An 11,859-nucleotide genomic window follows, 5' to 3' on the forward strand; every position below is an offset into this window, starting at 1 on the left:
GGCTGCAGGTTCGAAGCTGCCCAGGTCCAATCATGGATTTTTTTCTGCAATGTATTTTAAGTTTTTAACCTCCTCTTTCTACACATGTTACTCTGGCACATTTCACAGTAATGGTGACTGCTATGAAGCTTTAGCAATTACATTTTCAAGGAGTGCTTATTAAGACACGTAACTGTCTATTACCCACACGTGACACCATTATTTTGTGCATGTAATCTATATAGAAAGCAGGGAAAGGCTAGACTAGTTAGGAACAGTAATAGAAACAATAATAGTAGGAAACTTAAAGTATACAATCACTAAACAGTTAGACTTGATGATTGGACTAAGGTAAACACCACTATCAATGCTATCATACATAAAACTAGATTTACTTAGTTGATGAAGCAATACAGCACTTTTTTATTATTACAAGGCCTGAAATCATTTAGCACAAAATGCATACCTCATGATAGGGCTCTCACCTCACTGACAACTAGCTTGTGCAAAAATAATGTCATAATTAACATTCTGCTAATATCAATACAAATTATGTATCCTCATTAGTGGTCCAAGTGCTATCCAACTAGTATAGTGGTTCCAGGACCTTCAGAAAATCTGTATCACTAACGCAGTTAACTTTAAGTACCGCGGCATTTAAGAATCCAAAAAGTTGACTGTGGACTGGACTGTGAAATTAACTACATGGTTACCATTAATTGTACTTAGTTGGAAGTTGCACATATCCCACATCAAATCTCCTCCTACTGGCACAGCTGTCAGACTGTGATGGTAATTTTGTAGTTAATTGATTGAATAGTGTTGTCAACCATCTGTATGTCAAGTTTCAATTATGCTGTTGTCTTATAAAGCATATACGTACCTATAATTTAACTTCTATACTTACACTTCTGAACAGCTTTGATGTTATAAGTTTCATTGTCAATACAACATGCATGTATCAATAACAACATTAATGAATTGCTCTTTCCTGTTATTTCCTTCAAGAAACCTTTGTACCTTTAATTGGATTTACTAACTATGGCTTTGGTTGCAAGCTTTGGTGGTTATAATAGCTGCACTTGTGCGCACAAATCAAGTCAGCAAGCAATACAAGTACTTACCCAGACTGTTCCGTTTAGGATCAAGTTCTTAAGTTAATGAGCTATGTTTTGCATTTTTATGTTTTGCTACATATAGCTATAATTTTGTACTTTTCCAATAGGGCTATTGTGACATAAATTGACGTACATCATTGTGGTAATAAAGCAACTAATGATAGTTACACTGTGTTTTAATGTCCAGTTGACTGTTGATTTGTCACTTAGTTAATTTCAACGTTGGATGTTATGTTATATACTAACACGACTGTTCCTTATATATACCACAAAACTAATGGGATTATGTGCAAGATTCATTCAGATTATTAAAGTATGGGGAGAAACACAAAGGCATGTAACACACATTAGTTCTTCACTTGTTATGGTTAGTTTTTAGTCCAGTTCATGGTCCTGCCCATAGTCCAAAAGTCATTTTTATCCCAAGTACCATGCATGCCACAATTAGTGGGTGCATGTGTACTCAACCAGCGTACACAGGATATGGTCAACCAAGATTAAACCTGTCCAATCAAATTGTAGCCATAACTAATTCAATAATGAGTGTTATCACAAACTCACTTATAGTATAGCAGCAAAGCAGAAAACTTGTGCATACACTTTGTGACAAAAGTATGGAACTTTCACAGTTAGTGCACCTGATGACATGTAATTTGGAGGTGGAGTGTTCACAGATTTGACTTTACAACTCAGTTTATATCCAAAACTAGTTACTATTGTTTACATATCACCCATGCAAAATGGATGTCAAAGTGAAGATAATTATCTTAAGATACTTGCTGGAAATTTATAGCTTATTTTGTTTCAAAGTAATGGCCATTTTAAATTTATATAAATTTGACTACCCATGCAATTAATCAAATCTTATTTATTATCTACCATATTTCCTATTATAAAATCCAAATGTCTTGATTATAAGCCGGGGGGTTTCCAGAACATTTGGAAAATAAATACCTGGTCTCAAATTGAGAATCCTGGCTTCTAATGTTAGTGAATTTTAATGTTTCCCTGCTTCCTCAAACTTTTTAACATGAGTCTTATGAGGGATGAAGGTGCTATGAGTTAATAATCATGTGTGTGAGTCTGCTTGCATCATACAACTACTTTCTAATCATTTTAGGAATTGAGTACACTTGTTTATATAGTCAACACACCGTATCAAGATTTTCTAAACTTATACCATTACATTAATGGCTTTCTATCATAACTTGAATTCCTGGGTATATTTCCTTCCTGGCATGTTTTATCCAGTCTGTAAAATATATAGGCCCTTTATTTTGCGAGACTGGGTACTAATTTAGCAATAACAAAATTGAATGCTTTATATGAGGAAATATGGTGCATACTTTTGCAGTAATATTTTATTAGCTAACCATTTAGGTGTTGCAGGGAACACGAGAGTAGAAAGATATACAGGGGTGCCTGAAGGCCATAACTGTTCTATCATCAATTTGAACTTAAATCTGGGGTTATTTATGGATGTAATTTGCTTGTAGACTAATATTAGAGGTAGCTATAAAGCTCCATAACTTGTGACAGCCACATGCTACTTTCAGTCATGGTTGCTGTAAAACATTTCATAGAACTGATGTACGTAATAACTAACTGGAAAGTATTATGATCCCAAACTCTCCCTACGTCTTGTTCCCCTTCCAGTTACATTTAAGATTTGTTTAAAAGGTATTAAGAGAGACAGATCCAAGGGAGTGCAAGAGGTGTGGTTGCCTGAAGGCATATGTAACTTTATGCTTCACAATTCTGTAGGGTCTATTTATTCCATATATTTTATATAATAATGCATTACAACCTAAACATAACTTTTAATTAAATGTGGAAAAATGCTTTAAAGTAACCTTCAAGTTGGCTGACAGTAGCATGTGGCTGTCACCAGTTACAAAGTTTCATACCTTGAACACTGATTTATAAGCCAATTCTGGACATAAATAACCCCAGATTTTGGGTTTAAACTGACAATAGAATAATTATGACATTTATTGAACTACCTCAAGACAAGAGGGTACATACCCCTATGTCCCACTCCTGGATTTCTTTCTACTCTCTGATAGTATATGTTCAATGTGATGTCTGAATGGTGAGATTAATTCAAAAAAATGTAAGTAATGAATGTAATCTAATTGATTGCAGAGCGATCAATGTGTATAATGTATATGTATTTGTAGCTCATATAAATGACCATAACTTTGGAATGGAATAAGCTATGAACTAGCAACCTTATTTCTTGGATGCTTGACATTTTGAGTAAATTACAATAGAGCGCTGTATGGGTGGTATCTGCCATATAGACAAAGGTCACTATTTACAAGTTCAGTCAAGCTGTAAAAGACACCAAAGGTCAAATCTGTAATGGCTCCACCTCTAAAATTTCAGGTAACAAGGTGTACTAAAATTTTCATGCATTTATCAAGAAGTTCCCTATTCACCACATTTCTGTGAGTACTGTATAATATATGCTACTCTACTATTATACAGAGAGACAGATGCATGTGCATGTAAACACATACATAACTGCTTATGCCCATGATACTATAACCGAAGTAAAATTTGTGCATATTTAACCAACTAGGCACATAATGATAGTGATACACGCTACCTTCTTATCATACAGTACAATAGTACTCTATAGTAGGGACCACAAAGGAGTAGGCATGGCCCATGAAAAACCATCACCTAAAACCAGCCTTACTTTTCCCAGATGACGATGAGACAGTATTGTATTAATTAGGCAAAACTAAGCCGAAACAATCCTTTAATTAGATTGACTCGAAATGCTTTCAACAAGTTACTACGGAATTTAAAAAATATATTTAACAAAATTTCTACTGAATGATCATGAGTAACTGACTGACTGATGCCTTTCAGACAAGCATAACTCGACAATGGCTAAAGCTACAGGCTTGATTTTTTCACTGTTTGACATTGCTTCAGCCAGACACGTGCCTTTTGGCATACCGCAGTATGTAAAATGCAATTCTTCATGGACTTACCTGTGCCCTCCTTTGTGTCCCATTCATCTTTGCTGACAGTGAAGTGTCGATTTGGTGGTAGCACATGATGGCTTCCTTTCGCAACAAAAATCATCCATATTTTTCATAGTGGCTACTTTGATTGCAGAGGTGCTTTTCGAACAGCTCTTAATTCGTACTGCTGTGTAACAGGTTGAACATAGCTGACAATGAAGCGTAATGATGGGATACTTCACTTTTCAGATGATAATCGATATAACTAGGGCACATGATGCATTTCTTTCTTTTAATGCAGCATGCATGGGTTCATCAGTCTACAAAAAAAGTTAACGAACAAGTACACAATTTTTTTTGGAATTTTCAACTAGAGTAGGGACCATAGCACATCGATAAAAGGTACTGAAACAAGCTGCTGTAGTGCATGATATTAAGTCACAGTAAAACAATAAGAAGTCTCATATCCCTACTGTGCATATTGTCATGAGCACAGTAGGGATATAACACTTCTTACTGTTTTACTGCGATTTAATATCGTGCACTACTCCAGCTTGTTTCAGTACTTTTTATCAATGTGCTATGGTCCCTACTCTAGATGAAAATTCCAATTTTGTGTTTACTTGTACAGCATAGCAACTGTACTAACTCACTGGTAGCATTTTGTTTGATAAACCTGCATGTGTTGGAGCATAATGGTATGTAACAAAATAATTAGCTAGTAGAGAGGGTCTCGATCAGTCATCATCAAATACTGTAGAGCATGGAAGGGAATAATTGGCTATTGAAAGGGGTAGGGGTCTTGATCAGTGATGTCTTCATCAATAATTGTGACCGGGCCTGCAAAAATAGGGCATGTGGGCACATAAAAATTGCCTGCTTTTTCATAACTTTGTACTCCATGTCTGTAACCATGAAAATTCAAGCACTTATCACATTTAGTTGGCTTTACAATACAAGTTACAAAATGAAAATATTCTATCCCAATTCTGAGATATGACATGTTATGTGACAGGGTGTAGTTTGTGCCCACATGCCCTATTTTCGCAGGCCCGGTCACAATTATTGCAAAATCATCAGTAAGGGAAAGATTCCTATATTGATATACCATAGATTCCAGTTATTTTGCTCATGCGTACACAATTTTCAGAGGAATTAACTGTGAAATTTGCTATGTTTTTAAGCACATGTATATAATAAGTGACTGTAATGGGTTTCTACCAGTACAGATTTTCCTAGCAATTTAGATATCAGTGTTCCATCAAACATCTAGGTTGGTTCATTTGAGGAAACAGCAGTACTGAAAAGTCAAATGAGCACAGCTATCATTAGTACAGGGTAGACACATCCCTCGAGTGTACATGTACTATGACAATGGTCTTTTGCAATCATTCTTGTAGCACGAGCAATTTCAACTATAATGCGTATAACAGACAGGTATCTAGCACAAGTATGACATGTGTGCTAACAAGCAATATGCACTTAACAACCATGTGTGCCTACTAACTGGAGTTTATAGTATAGCCTCTAGTTCTCACTACATACATTGCGGACAGTCAAAAAACTGTGAAATCTGCTATATTATGGTATAACTAAGCAGTATTAACCATAATGAAAGTTTCCTCTGCTGCCTATTCTTTAAGGTTTAAAATGAAGCAGCATCTAAATAAGAGGTTAAGATTGTACATGCATGTACAGCTTTATAGCAGAGCTCACATTTAGATACTGTACCTTGCATCAGAGCATTTGTTGGTAGACGAATGTGCTACATGCCACAAATTACATACAGATTGTGTGGGCACAATCATGCCCTATTTGTTTGCTACACTTAGCTACTTTATGTATTCTAAGAATAAGGGTACACTGTACATACCTGCAGATGAGTAACAACACTATTGTGATAATATTATTAACATTGATATTATAGTCTTAAGAGTTAACAAGAAGAACCTCTGAATTCTATAAACCTCTTGAATGCACTCTATACACATGCATGCAGATTTTATTTCTCATACACTGACTATTAAGTTTCAACAGACAACTCGTATATGTATATTCATGAAAGTGGATATAAGTAGACAAAAGATGTGCATTATATTGTGATAATAATACTTAAACATCAATAATCTGAAACAATTAATGCATAGAGCCAAGACATGAACACTTGACCCAACCAATAGTGTCAACAAGTTGTGAATGCATCTTATCAAAAGTCCCACTCTTCTTATAAATAGGGCTGTTATATATTTGTAAATTACCAGTTGGTTGAGAAAGTGTATAACATAGTATATAACTAATATAGCAAAAATGAACTGCATAAGTCACAGAGCTTGTAAAGCGAATTATAACTTGGTTCAAAGGGCTACTGCTATAGTATTATTTCCGTGTGTGAAGTAAACTTAATTAAGATGTAAGTCATTACATAATGAATTTAATTACTAAAGAAAATGGAAGAACCCATTTGACTGCATACAATTACTTTAAGTTATATCCCTATAGTGTACAAGCAACAAATTTTTATGAAATCGTTCACTTTGTGATAAAACCACCAAATTTTCTGTGGAAGTTGAGTAAGGTATACTAAATCATTTGAGATTTGGTGCCACATCAAACTCATTGCCTTAGGGCATGTTTTGAAACTTTAAAACTGGGTAATATGCCTATTTCTAATTGTCGAGGAAACCATACAAGTGCATTCAGAATCTTGATTTTGCTTAAATCGCATGGAAGTATTTCAAATTATACAGATGCAATCAAAATGTGGTAAAATAAACTGTTTTTAAACCCTTCTAATGGGGCAATAATAGTGTTAAAAGTACAATAGAAATAATACGTTGCACATCTAATGCTTCACATACCATGACCCTCTGTGCTTCTTAACATGGCAAGCTAATTGACCTGGATGGACACTTTGGATTAGGCCATCCTTTGCTTGTCTATGCAGATGCAAAGTTTCAATGTATTACCTATGGAGCACTTGTATGGCTTCCACAACATATTTTCTTTGGGTTTACTTGTCAGGTTCTTTGAGCACGATATTATTAGTAATTTTAATGGCACCGTATCTAATATGAAATAGTGTGAATTAAGCAATAGCTGTACCAAGTTTAATGCTTTTATCAAAATGTACACATAGCCGCTCTACTGGTATATGCACAATAGTGCCATTCCATTATATTAGTCCTATAATAGTCACATATCTCAACTGAGGGGTCCGCAACTCCCTTGAAATCTTGTACAGCCCTCTTTGAAATCTTTTTGAAATCTTGTTGAAATCTCTGATTTTGAAATCTGAAAATTGCTGTAAAGCTCCGTATATTTCCTGTATACTTCCGTTTTTGCAGCATCACGTATGCTACAAGCAGCAACCCCACCAGTTTGTAGAGAACTTAAGAATGGATTCCGCGTATTTCCGTATACTATGTATCACGTGATGCTACTATTCTGGATATAGAAGATTTTAAATGCTCTGAAATCTTACTATAAATTGCTTGAAATCTTGCCAAATCACAAAGATTTGAAATATTGTGCAGAATTTTTCCGAGTTGAGGATCCTCGGATCTCAGCAGTTGAGAGTAGCTATATACATACAGATGTGGCTATGTTAATCACATACCTACTTCTTAATTTAGGTATACTTGCTATTGTAACTAATTGAATATATGATCTCAGAACTTGTATAAACAGTAATCAGACCAATCATTCATTTACATGATGCAGCCCCCTGGCTAAGCACATGGTGCATAATTTGCCCCAGGCTGTGCAAAACTACTGTAAACTCAGAGAGCAACTTTTACTTCATAGTGGATAACCTAACATGAAGTTACAAATATCTGAGTATCAGCATTACCGTGTGCATATGATAAACAGTAAGAACTACCTAGAATACTTTAAGGGATATTGTCAGCACAAAGGAAAGCCACTGATTATTATGTACGTAGCTACTTCAGTGTTGACTAGTTGACTTGCTTATGAGTCATGCACTTATCCTCCACCCTGGGTCCCCATGTACCTATTAGGGATCTGACATCTACATCTTGCCCCACCCCTGGGGCTTTTGATGGTGGCAGTTTGCTGTGACCAAAAATTATTTTAACAGGTAAATCAAATCCCCTGTAGAAACCTTTCTATCAAGGTGGGGACATAGTGGGGTTTTGACAAGCTCCTTAGCCTCAGTACTGGGGATATTTAGAAATCCCCTATATCCCCCCACCTTCCCGGGGGGATTGATAGGTGCATTAACTGTACATCTCTGTCATTTATCATGACGTGAAGCTAATTTCTAGTTGACAACCCCTGGGTCACCCTTGTACAGTGGAAGTATCCTATCCGCAGTATGTTTCAGCTTGGTTAATTAGCTGGTCAATGAGCTGGATTTTCGGCAGAAGAAGAATATTAAGTAAGCAGGTAGCTAGCTAGCAAGCTACGCGTCTTTTAATTTCCCTGCTGGAAATCTTTGTTATGTACACGTACGTAGCTATATAGACCTATAGTTAATTATACAACAAGCACATCAACATTAGTGATCCAGGCAACTTACTAAATCCAAGATCTCCACAGCCAACTGGGAAACTTTTTGAAACTGAACTAGACGACTGGCAATGCACGTGGATCGTCTCGCCCGGATCCGCGTCTGCTGAATTATTCACAAAAAGGCCCACTAGTACGGCAGTGCAACCCCTGGTGCAAACAGGGTACACAGATACTGAAATACAGCGGTTTATCCTTAAATCAACCAGAGTGACAAAGTACAGATTAGGTAATGATGGGGAAATATTTCACGTGAGACTGGCCAGCAACTCAGTAGTACTGAAGAATACTATTCGTTGTATTCTTCAGCAAGCAGCTCGTGTTGCAATCTCCTGTTCATATAGGATCTTTAATTCCCGTGCTTCCACTACTTGGGATGTAGTTGATCTGTTTACCTGTTGAGAAGCCATGTATAATTGTTTAGTTTTGTATGTAGTTTTTTTTTTTTTTTTGGTCTTGCCAGGGCTCCATACTTTTTAGTAATAACTTGGTAACCCTGAGACTGGACTCCTGACCCCTTGTAATTATTTGTTCATGTAATTGTCAATTATTATGACGTTTAAAAAAACAAAAAAACTTATGCACCTAATCCACCTATCAATGTATTGCCCCACTCCCCCCCCCCCCCTAGGCATATATGGGGATATAGTGGGGATTTGACACAGCCGAATGTCAAATGTCCCATAGTAGGGCAAACCTATCGTGTCAAATCCCCACCGTTGGCCCCAGTTGCAACGCGGGATTTACTCGGGATTTAACATAGCTAAGGAAGTTACAACAAACAATATTTGGGTGCTTACTGAACGATCGTCAAATGCCCCATAGTGGGGCAGCAGTGTCGTGTCAATTCCCCCTGTAAAGCCCCACTTACGCCCGAGGGGGGGGGGGGGGGGGGGGGGGTGGTGGTGGTGGGGCAATACATTGATAGGTGCATTACCGAAGAGTCTGATGAGTCAACCCGGTTGATATTCATCGGTTAAATAAATCTTGTGCACAGTTGATGCACAGCCTATCGTCTGGCCTCGTGAGATGCCCAATACTGAATTATCATGTAGGGTATACAAAATTCAATCTGTAAAATTAATTGCATCAGATAACTATTAGTCTGGTGGCGCTCGCCCCTTCGCATGGAGTTTGCTCTATGCTAAGTGGCGGGCGCCGCCAGCCTAGATATCTATGTGAAACGATCCAAATCGCGCATTAGAGGTTTTGAGTTAAACGGTTTTAAGGAATTCAAGCCAGCATAACTCGCCAAGGATAGCAAGCACGCGTATATTTACACAAAAGAAGCACCAATCAAGCTATTAGCAGTGTTGGGCAAGTTACTTTGTAAAAGTAACTAGTTACATATTACATAATTATTACTTGCAACAGAACTATTTAGTTACAGTTACATATTACCCATAAAATAAAGTAACTGTAATAATATTACATATTATATTACTTTGTGTCCACAGCCGTAAGCTGTCACGTGTGAAACTACCACCTTATCACGTGACATGATTGCGTTGTTGGACAATGTGCAAATCTTGGTTATAAGTAAGAAGCTAGTGAATAAGCTTCATTCAGTAGGCCTCGTTACTTCGTTGTGGTTAGGCGTTACTCAGATGATTACTAACGAGATCAGTAACTTCGTTACTTTTAGTAATAATATTACATCATATTAGACTCGTTACAGTAATTATATTACTTAGGTAACGCGTTACGTTTGTAAGTAAAGTATCTTGCGTTATATTACCTGTTTTCATAGCGTATTTCGTTATATTACTTTGTTACCAAATATTACGTAACGCGTTACATAAGTAATGCGTTACTCCCAACACTGGCTATTAGCTACTCAGTTACAGACAACTTCCAGTATAGTTAGCTGCTTGTAGTAGCGATTTCCAACCTACCAATTTTTCACACATATTTTTGCTACTTAAATTATACACCTTCAATAAACGTTTCACAAGCTGCCGTTCCAGTAAATGGTAGCCAATGCTTCGTACTTCGTAATGCACTTTACTGGATTAAAATCCATACGGTATTTATTGAAATACAGCAAATCAAAGTTTGAGAAATAAAAATCCCCATAAGAAGCCTATACAAATGATTGCGTACGTAATTCTAATTGGCACCTGTGATAGCGAAGTTTCCGAGTGTTTCCGCGTGAATCTGCTGCTGATGAGGACAAAGAAAGTGGTTCTGGGCAAACCGTATATGCTGATTTCGATTTTACCATGTGTTTTTTGATTGGAGGACGATTGATGTTGGATTACGATGGAAATATGACCCTTTTAAAGGTAAATCGCCATCTAACACTGCTCAGAATTCAGCATTACAATCACCCTGGACTTCAAGGCATCCCCCTGCATCGATGCAAGTATAGTTTGAAGGTGAGCAGTTTGTTGTCTTGCGCGGAATTGCAAAATAAGGTTCAAGGTTGAGCATAATCTTTTCAAAAGTGGAGACTGGCATGTGATACCAACCTTACATGGCTTCACACGTACCTGTTGTTATATTCTGGTGTATTTACTGCTGTTTTGATCCATTTTATAGCAGCTTTAGTGGTTGTACTTTTGATCAGAAACTATTTATAATTTCTCTTTGTAGTATATTGATGTCATTGTGTTATATAATAATTATCATCCTTAGTGCTTACAATGTGAAAAATAAAGCTGAGCGGTGTCCAAACAAATCTATTTTAAAAATAATGTTGCTCTTACATTGTGTTATCTGATTGTCATGCATGTTTCCGAAGTACGTGTTAATTGTGACTTGTGATGCCAGTACTTGCCATTTATAAAATATTACTGATTTTTCTAGTTAGCTGTTCCATAAAATGCATTGGGTACCTGTGTATACTTAGAATTACACAATACACACAGTTTTATTTGTGTATCACTTGCTTTATTCATGTCATATTCTGAGTGGTCAATCTACAAAGAAGTGGTCACTTTTGAGAGGTTTTACTTAGTTCATATGCTGTTCTTCATAAAATAGATATGTGGTGAAAATTTCATGTCGTTATTAGTTTCCTATCTAGATTTATGACACTTTGAATGTTGTGTTTGGTGCCATGCAATATGACATAAAAAGCATTGAAATGCTGTACACAAAAATCATCACACTGTCAACTTCTTTTACTTATATCTTTTGATAGGAACCACTGATTGGGGTGGGGTTTGCACTAAAATGACCCTGAAAAAATGCACAATATTTATCATACCAATGAATGTATGGAATGTTAATTATTTAATTTAGTTGGAAAT

At 36.5% G+C, this 11,859-nt stretch overlaps 1 protein-coding gene across 1 annotated transcript in view; it reads right to left on the bottom strand.

Annotated features, from left to right (window-relative positions):
• The window catches only part of LOC136247991 (basement membrane-specific heparan sulfate proteoglycan core protein-like), a 90,416-nt gene extending 81,654 nt beyond the window's left edge, over positions 1-8,762 (bottom strand). The window contains exon 1 of the mRNA XM_066039808.1: positions 8,616-8,762. The gene's annotated coding sequence lies outside the window, so the exon portion shown is untranslated. The remainder of the gene's footprint in view (positions 1-8,615) is intronic.
• Between the last annotated feature and the right edge of the window lie 3,097 nt (positions 8,763-11,859).

The sequence above is a fragment of the Dysidea avara genome, chromosome 2, assembly GCF_963678975.1.
Source record: "Dysidea avara chromosome 2, odDysAvar1.4, whole genome shotgun sequence".
NCBI classification, from domain to species: domain Eukaryota; kingdom Metazoa; phylum Porifera; class Demospongiae; order Dictyoceratida; family Dysideidae; genus Dysidea; species Dysidea avara.